Source organism: Vicugna pacos, chromosome 22 (assembly GCF_048564905.1).
Source record: "Vicugna pacos chromosome 22, VicPac4, whole genome shotgun sequence".
Classification (NCBI taxonomy): Eukaryota; Metazoa; Chordata; class Mammalia; order Artiodactyla; family Camelidae; genus Vicugna; species Vicugna pacos.
Window position 1 is genome coordinate 24,456,445 of NC_133008.1, and position 16,703 is coordinate 24,473,147.

General features: G+C 42.3%; 1 non-coding gene across 1 annotated transcript; it reads left to right on the plus strand.

Annotated features, from left to right (window-relative positions):
* The first annotated feature begins 250 nt into the window (after positions 1-250).
* On the plus strand, positions 251-323 carry TRNAV-GAC (transfer RNA valine (anticodon GAC)). The gene has a single exon. It is a non-coding gene; the product is annotated as a tRNA-Val (tRNA).
* The last annotated feature ends 16,380 nt before the right edge of the window (positions 324-16,703 follow it).

The following is a 16,703-nucleotide window of genomic DNA, read 5'->3' on the forward strand; positions in this document are numbered from 1 at the left end:
ACACAGATGGCCAACAGGCACAAGAAAAGATGCTCAACATCATTAATTATCAGAGAAATGCAAATGAAAACTACAATGAGGTATCACCTCACACTGGTCAGAATGGCCATCATTAAAAAGTCTACAAATGATAAATGCTGGTGAGGTTGTGGAGAAAAGGCAACCCTCCTACACTGTTGGTGGGAATGTAATTTGGTGCAACCAGTAGGCAAAACAGTACGGAGTTTCCTTAAAAAACTAAAAATAAGGGGGAAGGTATAGCTCAGTGGTAGAGCAAGTGCTTGACATGCACGAGGTCCTGGGTTCAATCCTCAGTACCTCCATTAAAGATATATAAAAATCTAATTATGTCCCCCGACAAAAAAGAAAAAAACTAAAAACAGACTTGACAGTATGGTCCAGCAATCCCACTCCTGGGCATCTATCTAGAGAACACTAACTTGGAAAGATGCATGCACTCCAGTGTTCACAGCAGCATTATTTACAATAGCCAAGTCATGGAAGCAACCTAAATGTCCATCAACAGATGACTGGATAAAGAAGTTGTGATACACACATGCACACACACACACACACACACACACACACTGGAATACTACTCAGCCATAAAAATGAAATAATGCCATTTGCAGCAACATAGATGGACCTAGAGATTATCATACTAAGTGAAGTAAATCAGACAGAGAAAACCAAATGTCATATGATATAACTTATATGTATTGAATCTTAAAAAATGACACAAATGAACTTAGTTACAAAAACAGAAAGACACTGAGACATAGAAAACAAATTTATGGTTACCAAAGGGGAATGGGGGGAGGGATAAATTAGGAGTTTGGGATTAACAGATGCACACTACTCTATACGAAATAGATAAACAACTAGGTCCTACTGTACAGCACAGGAAACTATATTCAGTATCTTGTAACAACTTATAATGGAAAAGAACCTGAAAAAGAATAATATATGTAACTGAAACACTATGCTGTACACCAGAAAATAACACATTGTAAATCAACTATATTTCAATTAAAAATATTACTCTTAGAATAAAGAAAATCATTAAAGCTAAGAAAAGAAAGAACTATTCGTTTCATTTGTGGCAAGAGGAGAGTGGTGATGCAAAGGGCTTTGGGTCCACGCAGGGTAGTGGGAGCTACTTAATTGGACTGTGTCTCTAAAGAGAAGACAGGACTGGCTTACATGAGGGAGCCTCCCTTCCCAGCGGTGGAAGGGCACCTTGGAGCCATCATGCTTTGTGGCTCTGTAACAGCAAGAGAGAACACGGAAGAGGTCTGGACCTTGAAGACTTCAATGCCATCTGCAAACTACCTCCAAACAAGAATACTACGCTTCACTCAGGCACTGCTTTTATTGTACCAAGTTCAAAGGACATTTAAAGGAGGCCTGCGCCTTTGTGGGTTTAGGAAAACTGGATTCTCGGGAGCAGTGGGTTCTATTCTTGGCTCCACTGCTTGCTATTTTAGTTGAACTGAGTTGCCATAGGAAGGTTTTGACAATCTCTCGCAGCCTACTGTTCTAGAAATCTGAGAAGACAGCAAGGATCTGGGAACACAGAGATACCCATAACATTTCTGTTTCTCTCTAAGCCTTTGAAAGAATAACTCAACATATTTCTGCTTATGGCTGGGAGGAGGCCAGGAATGATGGCGCGTGAGGAAGGCATTTCCTGTTCTCTTGGTGGCTCTGTTGCAGTGGTGCTTTATTTACCATTAAATGCCCACAAACGCCTGAATTTACTCATGGCTCTCTGATGGCCAGTCTGAAGGACCCGGGGACAATGAGCGCAGGGGTCCTGCAATCAGTCATAGGCAAGTAGGCCAGAATTTGGGCTAACACATGCTTTGGTCTTGGCTTGAAGCTTTAGAGTCTAAAGCAGGGTAAGCACACTTTCTGTAAAGGACCAAAGAGTAAACATTTTACACTTGGGGGCCACACAGCTCCGCAGCAACTACTCAGCTCCGGGGCTGTTGAATAAAGCAGTCACAGACAGTACATACACGAATCAGTGTGACTGTGTGCGAATGAAACTGTATTTCTAAAACCAGGCTGTGGGTCGGATGGTTTGCTTAGCCCTGGTCCAAGGGACTGAAAAGATGTAATCTTTATCTTCAGAGCATCTACCAGTCTGACCCCTTTCAAGTAAAGCAGCTGTGGACAGGGTGCAGGGAAGTCCTGTGTTTGAACTGTGATCATCTGTGTGCTGGTTGTTACAGAGATCTGACCTTCAAATCCAGGGGTTTGAATTTGGGCCCCATCACTTCTTAATTTTGGGACCTGGGCAAGCTGTTAACTACAATAAGGCTTAATTCTATCACCTGAAGATGGAGATGATGACCCTTAAAACTCACAGAGTTACACAGGAGGTTTCATGAGATAACACTGGGAAGGCATTTAGTAGGATGCTTGGTACTTAAGTCTAGATTCCACAAATGTTGAATCTGTAGTCTTTGGCTTAGAAAATAGGCTTTTCCTTTCCCATTGTATCAATTAACTGATGTTTATTATCACAATTGAAATGAGAAGACCGCTACTTTTAACTTTTGGTCTTCTGGATGTGGGACACCTAAGTTGAGTCACTACATCAATTCATGATGGTAAACATTACCTGTAGGAGAAATGGCCACAAAGAAAAAGAAAACTGTGTCCAGAATATCACCTTTAAAACAAATTAAAATCTTAAATAAAGTTTGGGAGTTAGGCTTGATATAGCCATTATATACAGACAGTCGAAATACGGGAGAAATGGAGTGGACCTTCCCTACCCATACCCTCCCCTGGGCCACATAGAGACTTTTATTATAGACAGCTCGTTGTTTTTTTGTTTTTTTTTCTTTTTTGGTTGGGGGGGTAGGTAATTAAGTTTATTTATTTATTTAATGGAGGCACTGGGGGTTGGATCCAGGACCCTATGCATGCTAAGCATGCATGTGCTCTGCCACTGACCTACACCCAGCAACCCCCGCCCCCTCCATTAGGATTTGACACATTTATTGAATGCTACTAGGTGTCAAGCTTTGTTCTAAGCACTGGAGATACAGTGATAAATGGATAAACAAAACAGGCAATCTTTGCCCTCTTGAGCTTACATTCTAGTGAACTCAGGTTGGGTCATCCATTCTCTATGAGCTGGATCCCAATTCCTTACTCCAAGGTCCTGCTCTTTGAAGATAGAACATAGAATCTTCTGACCTTTTACCCGCCCAACTGGCGATTGCAGAGTGCGTGGAAAGGCAGGTGGGTGCTGAAGAAGATGAATTTAAGGGATGATCTACAGCTTTCTGTGTGAATACCAGCCAGGTCAGAAAAATTTATGTGGATGGCTTGGGACATTCCTATAATTTAAGCACCACATCATGGAGCATTTTATAAGGCCAGTTTCAATTTTATTTTCTTTTTCTTCATGCAAACATCAGGGTGTCTTGTGCTTAAACACCGTAATTTCCCACAAACCAGCCCCTGCCACTGCTGCGGTAAACACCACCGTAATTTACTTGTTAGAGTCAGGAATAATAATGAGTTTGTCTGAGTGGTAACAACAGCCTGGAAGAACTGACTCTGAAAGATGTGCTTAAGGGACCAGGCGAGAAGGCTGAGGGAAGTTACAAAAGATATTTGGAGGTGAAGAGGGCACTGGGAGAGAGGCTGGGTCGTTTAAATAACTTTAAGGTGTGGGGTGGGGGTGGGGGTGGGGGTGGGGTGGAATGTCTTGTCAGAAACTGAGCATTCCCAGGTCCTTAGAAGTCATTTCACTATCCTCACTGACAGAGGGGAAAACCAGTCCAGAGAGGTTAAGGGACAAGGCCACAGCGCTAGTAATGACAGAACTTGGTACAGAACCCAGCTCTCCTGATTCTTGGCCAATTCTTGTTCCACAGGTGACTTGCCCACTACATCATCCACTGTGTTTCATAGAATCCAATTGGCATAACCAGTTTCCAGAAAATCAGGGTATTTTAAGACTCTCTAGAGAGAGAGGATGAATATAATATATACTTTGGGTTCAAGAATTCAAAATTTAGTGAAAACAAACAATTGATCTTTTAATTTTTGGCTCTGGTCAGTGGTTCTCAACTGGGGGCATCTTTGGCTGTGACATCTTGTTCACCACATCTAAGTGTGGAGAGGCTGGATATGCTTCTAGACATATAAACATCTTACGGTGCACAGGACAGGCCTCCACCACAGAGAACGATCTGGCCCCAAATGCCAGAAAGTACGGATGTTGAGAAACCCCGCGATGGAGGTACAGGAACCAAGATGGGTGCTAAAACACCCCCTCCAACAAACCAAAAACAAACAAAAAGCCCACAAAAAAATAAATAAATAAAAAGAAAAGAAAGAAAGAAAGAAAGGAAACAAAAAAAGCTAACAGAAAAAAGAGAGAGAGAGAAAAAAAAGCTCAGACTGGAATCTGGTGGACTGTCTGGACGACGGTGGAGATGCCAAGTGGGCTGAAGAATTTGCCAGCAAAGGTATTTCAATTGGTAAGCATCTCTGGGCTCCGAAACTCAACACTTTTCCCACCCCTTTGACAGTCCGGATGGTATTCGGGGCATTCTGGGCTGCTGTTTCTTGCCCTCATCCCTTCTCCCCACCCCCAACATTTAAACACAACCCGCTCATTCCTGCCACAAGGCACAAGGCTCACCGCACCCCCAGACCCTCCAGTGGGGGTTCCCCCAGGGCGGGCACTTTCCCCCTCCTCGTCCTGCCAGGCACTAGCTGAGCCCCTTGGGTGGCTCTCACTTCACTTTTTTGGTCTGTTTCCTTCCAAGTAAAATGAGGAGAATAATATGCCCACCTCTTCGGGCTGTTGAAGGGGCCCCCTTCACCCCACCACAAAGGCCTCCTGAGCGCTCACCACGGAGCCCGCCCTGTTCCCAGTTTTCTGACTCTTCTTCGGCCTCTGAAGTAGGAACTAGCTGTGAACCCGCGCTCTGTTAATGGGGAAACTGAGACTGGCCACGGACCTGGAGCACGGTCTCACAGCTTTGAAGGAAGGCGCTGGCCTGGATGGTGAGGGTCTTCTCCAGAGCTCCCCCGGAGGGCCCTCAGCACTATAGGGGGACCCAGACAGGCTTCTCATCCCTCCTGGGCCCCTGCGACCCCGCTTCCACGCTCGACGAGGCTCTACAGGAGGAGCAGGTAAACAAAGCACTCATGGGGTTAACAGCAGATCAGGCCTCTGCGACGCTACGTCCGTTCCGAGGCGCATGCGCGAGCGCGCAGGGCCCTATGGGAGGTTGGCCTCATGCCCGAGGCGCCGCCCTGACGCCAGCGCGGTTGTCAGCGCAATCGGGGTGGGGCCGGCGGGGCGGGAACTGGACCGCATCTGCTTAATTTGTTGATTCAGCCTTTTCCCTCAATTTGGTGACGCTTCTCCGAGTTGTTCTTTGTTGTCCCGTCATTCATTCACTTTCCAGTTGGACAGAAGCTGATTGTCTGTTCCTAGGACCATGTGTTAATTAAATGACAACGGGGGCGGCGGATCTCGGTCACGGTTAGGCGCTGATGTAGACCACTTTACAGATCTCCCGATGTCAATCCGGTTCACATTCACGTCACTTTTTTCCTTCCTCTTTTGCCTTTGAGTACTGTATAATTTATTAACGGCATCTATGATTTATCTGACTTCTCCGGCCAGATCTTGCTTAGACCATGCTCGAATCTGAATTTTGCAGCGATGAATCGGTGTTGACTGATTCCATTAGGAAAGCATTCTTTGCAAAGGAATTCACAGCTAGATTTCTTTAAATAGGAAACTTCTTCAGTGCACTGACAACGATTTACTCTATATAAAATTCATTTATATACAAGATCCTACCCCCTATTTTGCATATAGATATAAATCGCTCTGTATGGCTGTTCATGTTGTGCTTGTCTGAGAGGCTAGAAAAGGAATTGAAATTCAGCCTAGACTGTGTTCCCCAAGTTGAAGGACAGCGCACCTTCTTCTAATTCTATGACAGTGTATGCCTTTTTCTATTTGCATGAAGTTCCCATATATGCCAGCTACCTTCCTGCACATAATAATCTTACCGTAATTAGTTGCATGGCTTTGAGAGCTTTATGGAATGTTTATGACAAGCTATTATAATGTTTCATTCCATTTCATTCATACCACAAACTTCGTGTGGACTCAAGTCTTTGATGAAAATTAAACATGATGCAAAGAAGGTCATGTAGGGTTGGATATTAACTCTTTTCTCTGCTCCATCAAATCATCCAGGAACCTAGATTCCTTGCGTCTTGTTGCTTCTACATTTCCTAGGGCCTGTCCTCAGATACACAGTAGGAACTGGCTTGCCTCCACATCCAAGTTCCCAGCGGAAAGTTGGAGGTGGAAGTCTAGGGCAAGTAGTTTTGTACTTAAGGAGATGACCTCCAATCTAATCTGTAAAACGGCTTACATGCCCACTTTGGAGAGGGTGTGGTGAGGGATAATGCAAGAAACAAATATGAAAGTTTTAGCATGGTGCTCACTTGGGTGTTGCCTTCTGAACCTTATCTGTAGTAAAAACATCTTACCTTTTTCTTCCCAGTATGCTCCTAATTCCAGGAAGCTGCACAAAAATATATAGTCAAAGGGAAAATAGATAAGAGTATTGAAATGTTAGCATCACACCTTATCGCTATTAGAAAAATATGTGGAAACCATGCCTGTCACTTAACCTGTTGGGGCAACAGATTGTCAGTTTCAAAGGAAATAAATTTAAATGCTATCATTACCAAAGAGTAATACAGACATCAGAGAAACCAACTTGAAAGGCCTTTTACAAAATATGTGACCAGTAAGTACTCTTATAGAGTGCCAGAGTCATGAAAGATAAGGAAAGACTGAGGACTGACACAGACTGGAGCAGGTGAAAGAGATGTGATGACTAAATGCAACAAAGGTTCCTGGACCAGAAAAAGGGTATTAGTGGAAAAAGTGGTGATATTGAATAAAGTCTATAGTTTAGTTAATAATATTGTACCAATATTAATTTCTTAGTTTTGGCAAATATATCATGGTTATTTAAGATGCTAACATTAGGGGAAACTGGATGACACATATATGGGAGCTCTCGGTACTGTCCCTGCAACTCTTCTGAAAATCTACAGTGATATCAAAATACACAAGTTTAAACAAAAATAAAAAAATACACAAGTTTTTAAAAAAGTGATACACAAGTTTGAACTTATTCAACAATTGCTTTTTTGGTGACAAAGATGGCAGCTGTCTTCCAAAATCTGTCTTCTTTTGCTTCCTTAGCAGTAGTGCTGTTGCTGTTTTCCGGTGCAGGTGGCTCAGCTGGAGTCCACCTTTTGCAGCCCCTACTGCCCAGGCATAGCCATGAAGCACTGTCTCTTCAATGGAAAACAAATGCTAGCGAGGCATGGCGTCTCCAGACCTGGACCTTGATACTCCAGGTGTATGCTCCTCTGTGCTCTCTTCTGCTTTCTTGGAGCTGGAACATGGATATTTCTCCAACCCAGCATCAGCCCTGCAGTGGGGACAATACCCTAGATGATGGCTGTTATGGGTTGTATTGTGTTCCCCCAAAAGATATGTTGAAAGCCTAACCCCTGGTACCTGTGAATGGGACTGTGATATGACTAAAAAAATATTTGGTTTTCATCCCTGGTTCCTGGTACAGAGTTCCTAAAACACTAGCAATTTCCTGAGTAATAGGGGTGATAGAAACATCTTTTGTTATAATGTTTGGTCTTAGTCCCTAGTTCTTGACACAAGAACTTCTAAGATCCTTGGAAACTCCAGAAGGATAAGAGTCTTAAGGATGCTAATGAGATGAGTCGTAATTGGGGGCCCCTAGATAGCTTCAGGATGTGGGCTGGTCACCAGAAAGACCAAGGTATGATGAGAGGGTTGCAACTTTCAGCTCCACCTCCCTGACTTCTGGGTGGGGGAGAAGGGATGGAGATTGAGTTAATCACCAATGGGTGTCTGATGATTTAATCAATCATGCCTGCATAATGTGACCTCCATCACAACCTCTAAACTGTGGGGTCCAGAGAGCTTCTGGGTTGGTGAAATATCCATGTTCCTGGAATGTGGTGCACCCCAACTCCACAGGACAGAAGGTCCTGCACTTGGGACCCTCCCAGATTTTGCCCTATGTACCTTTTCATCTGGTTGTTCATCTGTATCCTTTATAATATCCTTTATGATAAACCAGTACTAGTAACTAAACTGTTTCCCTACATTACACGATCTTATCTAGTGAATCATTGAACCTAGGGAGGAAATCATGGGAATCTCTGATTTATAGATAATTGATCATAAGTACAGGAGGCCCAGGATTTGTGATTGGCATTTGACGTGAAGAATAGTCTTGTGGAACTGAGTCTTTAACCTTTGGGGTCCAGCTTGAAGTCTGGGTAGTTAGTGTCAGAACTGAACTGAATTGTTGGACACCCAGTTGGTGTCCAGAGAGTTGGAAAATTGATTATTGGCGTGGAAAGAATACACACATTTGGTGTCAAAATTGTGAGTAAAAAGATCTCAGTAGTGACCTTATTTGGAAATAGGATCTTTGCAGATATAATCACATTAAGATGAGGTCATTAAAGGGGCTCTAATCCAATATGATTGGTATCCTTATAAGAAGAGGATACCACAGAGAGAGACAGAAGACGGCCACGTGAAGACAGAGGCAGAGATTGAAGTGAGGCTGTCACGGGTCAAGGAAGCATGGCCCTTCCAACACCTTGCTTTTGGACTCTTGGCCCCCAAAACCGTGAGAGATTAAATGGTGTTTTAAGCCACCCAGTTTGTGACACTTTGTTAACAGCAGCCCTAGGAATCTAATACTATAGCAGAGCAAGAAAATAGAAAGAACCTGGGTCCCGAGTGATCAAACAGAGAGCAGCTGCCATGGACACCGGGACCACTTATCTGGGAACGTTACCTGAGGAACGTTCATATTTCTACATTTAAACTACATTTTTGAATGTCTGTTATAGCAATGTAGGTGGTGGTATTGTTTTTTTTCCCGCTGTCAATGATCTTTACATCATGGAACACTGAAGTTTCTTTCTCCCAGAAGCTGCTCTTTCACTTCCCTCCTCCTTCTTTTTTTTGCTCATTCCATCTGCTTTAGAAAGCAAACTTTCTCCTGTCTTGGAATAGCCCTTGTTTACTACCCTAGTTTTGTGACTGACTGCTTTTGAGTGTTGCTTTCAAGGGAGAATTGTAGAAGTTGTGAGATGTATGTGACAAATTTGGCATCCTGTAACACCAACCAGATTAACAGTTTTTTTTGGGAAGGTTTTGGAGAAAACAGCATGAATCAACCTCAATTATTTGTAGGTAAAATTAGAGTAGTTTCAAGCTGTCACTTTTCTCTGCCCTACACTTGTTATTCAAATAAGTTGGCAGAACAGTGATGTTTGCGTTTGTATTAGGGACTCATGGGGACATAAACCTAGGTTTAAATAAGTGAAATTAAAAATGGAAAATCCTTTAATTCTTAGAGGCAGTATGGTGTAGTCATCAAGAGGGCAGACTCTGGTGCTGGGCTGTCTAGTTGATGCCTTATCTCTAGCATTTCCTGGCTGTGTGACCTTAGGAGAACTCCTTAACTTCTCTGTGCCTCACTTTCCTCATTTGTTAAATGGGGATTATCTTAGTTTGGGTCCCCTTGAGACAAGGACTTGGGTTCAGGTTGTTTATTTGGGAGACATTAAAGAAAAATTGCACCTGACAATGTTAAACAGTCAAGGAATATTTTATTCAAGACTGTGGCAATAGGGGAGAGAGACTGACTTCAACTCCTAATACAGCATGGACAGCTGGGGGGTTATTGCCGGTTGGCAGGGTGGGGAAATCTGTGGTTGGAAAATTATTAAGAGGAATTTGATTAGATGTTAAGGTTGGGGAGATTCTTGCTCAACTGGGCTCAGCAGGACAAGAACAAGGGCTGGCCAGAAAGAGAGCTCAGAAGAGTCTAACTAAAGTTTGGTTAAGGAAAGAGGTCTTGTCAGAGATGATCCCAGGGAGCAAGAGTGAGAGAACTGGGTTAATATGACCGAGAAGGGGGAAAGCCAAGACAAGGTGCATTACTGTGGTCACAGCTATGGGCTGCAGGGTAAAGATTTCTCCCAACAATGTCTGTTGTAAAGCTGGAAGCAGAAACATTTATCTACTAGGTCATATTCTACATTGGCTGAGGTTCAAACCTGAAGTCTTTTTTTTTCCCCTTAACTGTGGCACTAGGGATTGAACCAATGACCTTGTACATGCCAAGCACGTGCTCTACCACTGTCTATACCTCCACCCGCTGAAGTCTTTCTTTTTAAATTTTTTATTTTGAAATAATTTTAGACTTACAGGAAGGTTGCAAGTATAGTACAAAAAGTTCTTATATACTTAACCCAGCTTCCCTGAATGTTAACATCTGATATAAGCAGAGATTGATCAAAACTAAGAAATCAACATTAGGACAATACTATTAACTAAATTTCTTAAGAGATCACCAGATTTTCCACGAGTGTCCTTTATCTGGACCAGGAACCCATCCAGGATAGCATGTTTCATTTAGTTGTCACATCTCCTTCCTCTCCTCCAGTCTGTGATGGTTCCTCTGTCTTTCCTTACCTTTCATGATTTTAACATTTTTGACATGTCCTGGCCAGGTATTTTGTAGAATGTCCCTCCCTTCTGATGTTTTCTCAATTAGAATGGAGTTACGCTTTTTTTTTTTAAATTTTACAAGTGCTTGTAGAAATAGGGCCATAGTTCTATACAATAGCCAAGACATGAAAGCAACCTAAATGTCCATTGATAGATGATTGGATAAAGAAGATGTGGTATATATACATAATGGAATATTACTTGGCCATAAAAAGAATGAAATAATGTCATTTGCAGTGGATAGACCTCGAGATTATCACACTAAGTAATATAAGCCAGAAAGAGAAAGACAAATATCATATGATATCATTTATATGTGGAATCTAAAAAAATGACCCAAATGAACTTATTTATAAAGCAGAAAGAGACTCACAGACACACAAAACAATGATTGCCAGAGGAAAGTGGGGGAGGGATAAACTGGGAGTTTTGGATTTGCAGATACAAACTACCATATAAAATAGATAAACAACAAGGTCCTACTGTATAGCACAGGGAACTATATTCAATAGCTAGTAATAACCTATAATGAAAAAGAATCTGAAAAAATTTTTTTTAATTTACTTATTTATTTATTTATTTATTTTGGTAGAATTTTTATTGACACCCTAGATCAAAGGATCTTAACTGGGTTCCTTGACCCCTAGTGGTGTTTGGGACGGTTTCTGTGGAATGTTGTATGTAATGCCTCCCCCTCAGAGGCTGTGCATATGACTCGTCAGTTTTTTTCCTTCAGACATAAATTCTAAATGACATCATATGATGTCAGCAAATGGCTGATTAAGAGGCTTCTCTAAACAGACTGTGTGTATATATATATATATATACACACATACATACATACACATATATTGGCATAGAAAACATATTGGCATAGAAATATTTGTGAATGAGTAGGAAACTAACAAGACAGCTACTGAGTTGTTCAGGCCTGTACTTGTAACTAAACTGATCTTATGACTAACACGCTTCCCTCCCTGTGCATTCTTTTTCTAGAATAACTTATCCTTTTACCCTAGAGATCTTGAAAGATCATGGACTGATAACCTCAAGAAAATGGGCAGACTCTCCTAAATTCCTCCATAACAACAACAAATTCTTATCAAGATGAAAGGAATGTAGCTCTTGCTCACACCCTGTTCGTTATCACCTTTCTGTTCCCATTTTTCTGTAAAACCCCAGGACCCTTACTCCAAGATGGGCTCACAGTCTTTAAAGCTTTATCCTGCTGGTACTCCCTGTGCCAGGCAGAGGAATAAAGCTGTTCTTTTCTAATTCTCCCAAAACTCTGTCTCCATTTCTATTTCCGCTGCAGGCACAGAGGCCAGGATTTCGGCAACATCTGTATGGAAGAAATCTTTAGTGAGTCTGAGTGTGAAGCACTTTCTGGGTGTTTAGGGCTATGCCATGTTCTATCAAAAATAAATAGCTCTGTAAACAACAAGGTCCTACTGTAGAGCACAGGGAACTATAGTCAATACCTTGTAATAACCTATAATGGAAAAGGATCTGAAAAAAAATCTATCCATCTGTCTATCTCTCTGAATCAATTTGCCATATACCTGAAACTAACACAACATTGTATATCAACTATACTTCAATTTAAAAAATTGTGGTAAAATAGGTTAAACATAAACTTTACCATATTAAGTGTCCTGGTGGCATTAAATGCACTCACACTGTTGTGCAACCATCACCACCATCTGTCTCCAGAACATTTTTTCATCATCCCAAACTGAAACTCTGTCCCCATTAAATATTAACTCCCCATTCCCCTCTTCCTCGTCTCTGGCAACCATCATCTACTTCTTTGTCTCTATGGATTTTACTATTATAGGTCTATGTTTATGCATCGCTGGCAGGAGTTCATAGATGTTGTGCCCTTGTCTTAGGTCTGTTCCAGCTGCAATAACAAAATACCATAGATGGAGTGGCTTAAACAACACTTACTTCTCACAGTTCTGGAGGCTAGAAAGTCCAAGATCAAGGCACAGGCAGATTTGTTATCCGGTGAGGGCTTCCTGGTTCATAGATGGCATCTTCTTGCTATGTTTTCACGTAGCACAAGGGTCAAGGGAACTCCATTCATGAGAGCTCCACCTTCATGACCCAATCACCACAAAGACCTGCCTCCTAATACCATCCAATGGGGCTTACATTTTAACCTATGAAATTTGGAAGTAACAATCCTTTTGAGCATATCCTACTGGGGAACATGTGATATGACATACCGATATTAGCTGCACCCTGGAGCTCTTTAACCCCACACTTTTCTCCGATCCCATGGATTGGAGAAGGCTGGAGATGGTGGAAAGATATGTGGCAGAATCTCAAGGTGGGATATGGTCAGCAGGAGGTGACTCAGAGCTTGCAGGAAACTGAGGCTGAAAGTGAAACAGAGCAGGACCCTGTGGGGTCATTCCTTGTATCTATCCCTCATTTCTTGTTTGTGGGACACAGGCTTCATTCAGCCTCCTTGACCTTCCCTGAGGTCCAACAAGCAGATTCAAACAATCGCTAATCAGGGAAGGGAAGGGAGACAAAGACAAAGGAAGAACAGTTGGGGAAACAATAGTGTAGCCTTGGGGCGGGGTCCTGGCTCCTCCTCAAGGGATAGACAGAATGATGCCTTTGTGTTCTTCTGCAGGAACTGAGGCTCCCAGCCAGGTGGAGGCTGGCAACTTCAGGCTGAGCACCGCCCTGTTACCTCACACCAACCAATCAGAAGACAGTCACATGGAGGAGGGAGGATACAGCTCCTAGTTACCTGACCCTCACCAAAAATAAAAAAAATTAAAAAAAAAAAGAAAGCAACACACCCTGCTGCCCTCACCCCAAATTTTGCCTATAAAAACTTTCTCCCCAATCAGGGAAGTTTGGGATTTCAAAGCATCCTTCTTGCTTGGCCCTGCAACAAACCTTTCTCTGCTCTAAACTTTGATGTTTCAGTTTATTTGGGCTCACCGTGCATCAGGCACACAGTAACAAAGGCAGAAGGGGCTGAGGGGAAGGGATGTGGGGCACTAGAGGGTCCGCTGTAGAAGTGATGATGAAACAGTCCATCAGCTCACAAGAGTATGCTCAAGATTCAATAAATTAATGTAGCACTTGGTACCTAGCAAGTGCTCCGATGGTGTTAGCTATCATTATGTTGGATGCCAATACGGAGGCAGTATCTGTCTGAGACTATCAAATTGTGGACCCCACCAGCTTCCCCAATGACAGCACCTTTATTTCTTGGCATTTCTTAAGACCAAGAAGCTAAGCCTTCTCAGTAGCAATGAGATCCAATATTTTGTGTCCCTCAAGAAATATTTCAGGGGGAGGGTTTAGCTCAGTGGTGGAGTGCCTGTTTAGCAGGCATGAGGTCCTGGGTTCAATTCCTAGTACCTCCATCAAAAATAAATACATAAACCTAATTATCTCCCTCCCCACCCCCCCAAAATAAAACTACAAAAAAAGAGAGAACTATTTTAGAAATAATAGAACTAATGAAAGTCAAATGACTGATGCTTGAGGACTTAGGTACCTCTGCCTTCTGCTCCTGCCTCATAATGAGTCTATTCTCCACACAGCAGCCAGAGGGAGCTTTTGTTTTTCCTTTATAGCAAAGTTTTCACATTGTTATTTTTTCTCTTTGCTTTAACAAATTGAAGCAAAGTTTCACAAAAGATAAAATTAACCATTTAAAAATGAACAACTCAGTGTCCTTTAGTACATTCACAGGGTTTTGCAGCTATAAGCAAATAGGGTAGGGGGTCCCTAGAAAAAGAGAACCAGGCATGGCTTTCTTGACATAAGAGAAGCCATCTTTGGCCTAAGCTATTTTGTGATCTCAACCCAGCTACATTGCAGGCCCTTGACTAGGTCTCAGTAATCAGTGATCTTAAAGGAAGTGAGACAGTGCAGGAGCAAAGAAAAAGCAGTCAAGAAACAATAGTTCAGATAAAACAGAGTCCTAGTTCCTCCCCAAGGGTGCACATATCAATCTGATAAGGTCTTTGGGGTCTGCTGGAGCTAAGCCCCAATCCTAAGTGGGGGACAGAATGATGCTGTTGACCCTCCTGACTTCATTCAACTAAAGCTTGGACTCTGTTGACCTTTGCCCCATTTTGATGCTGAATTCTCCTCTGCTCAAGCCCTTCATAAATGTGCATGTACTGCCGTTAGCTTAAAATTTCCCCAATTCCGCTGTTTGGGAGACACTGCTTCGGGAATGATCCCTGATTATCACCTCACTTGCGGCAAGTAATAAGCCCTTTCTTCTGCTCTTTGGCTTGGATGTATCTTTGGCTTTAATGCCCACCAAGGGGCAAACCCAGTTTTAAGGTAACACAACCATCACCTCTATCTAGTTCCAGAACATTTTCATCACCACGGAGGGAAACCTTGCACTCAATAAACATGAATTGAATGCAATAGCCAGACCCCTATAGTACTATGGCTAATTGGAGGGTTTTTTTTTTTTTTATGCCTAGTGTTGGGGCTGCATCCTTTGCCATGCCCTTATATTGCTTAATTTTGCTTTTCTCCCTTTTCTCATTTAGGTGTGAGCTGAGTAAACAATTAACTCACTCACTCACTGATTTGTCTGTGGACAATCATTTATTTTGTGTCAGGCACTGGACCAGATGGTGAAGCTACAGGAATGGAAAAACTTGTCCTTGCCTCAAGGTAGACTTTATAGAGAAGATAGATGAAGCAATTCAAACATGGTAAATATCAGCGGCTGACAAACTATGGCCCCAGGGCCAAATCCGGCCCTCCACCTGTGTTTATAAATAAAGTTTTATTGGAACACAGACGTGCGTATTTGTTTACCTATTGTCAATGGTCACTTTCATGCTACAAGGGCAGAGTTGAGTCATTTTGAAAAAGACCATCTCACTAAAAATCTGAAAATGTTTGCTTCCTGGTCTTTTAAGGATAAAGGTGGGCCAATCCTTGGTATATATAATTATGGCAAATTTAAAATGTGGACATAAAGACTTCAAAACCGTGAAGGGGCAAATAGCTGGGAATGGGAACGGTTGCATGACCAGGAAAGGCTTGCTGGTGCTAAAACAGGTTCATTAATGCAGAAATCTTAAATATACAGCTTAATGAAATTTTTACATATGTATTGTGAAATAAACTTCATATTTTGTGGCAAAGCAAGAAAAAAATTAAACATAAAAAATTCTTTGCTGCCACTTGACCTCCTCTCCCCGCACTGTGTGTTGTGTATCTGTATTACACGGACCAAACCTCTCCCATCGGCAGGAATACCTGCTCAGCCATAAACAGCAATATTCTCCAAGCATCGACAAGACAACTCCTTAAATAGATAACTTTCCTTCTTGATCTTGTGAGGGGTCACATGACCCACCAGGATGACGCTTAGATCTGGATTATGTAAACTGTCAAGTATACATCATTTGATGTACAGCCCTACGTCTCAAAAATTTATAAAACTGTGCCTTGATTTCTAACTCATAGAACAGTTTTTAGAGCTTTCTGAGATGACCTTCCTGGCTTATAATCCTCAAATTTGGTCCAAATAAACTTTTCCATTTCTTTCTTAGATCAACTGATTAATTTTTCATTAATAGTATACATCCAAGTTATCAGCACTAGGATACAGAGATAAGACATTTCCAGCCCCTAGGAGGCTCCCAAAATCATTAGTGTAAAGGGCGCTGTGTTGTAAGACACATGCCACATCCAGCTTTTCACTTGCACTCTCCTGCTGTGTCCTTCCAATTTGTTCCCCTCGCTGCTGCCTGCAACTCCACTGGCGGCTGCTCTTGAGTGTCTGAAAGGCTCAGAGCCCCTGTGATTCTCACCAGTCCGGACTTCCAGCTGCGCTACCCATTCTGGCACCTGATGCCCACTGGAGGGCACAGGAAATCTGTCGCCACATTCTGATTTTATATGTTGTCTCAGGAGGAGTTCTTTTACTTACCGTTTCCTTTTTTTTAAAAAAACCTTTCCTTCTATTTCACTCCAACAGTGTGAATTTATTCCCAAATCCTATCTGGATTTTGATAATTTTTTTTCTAAC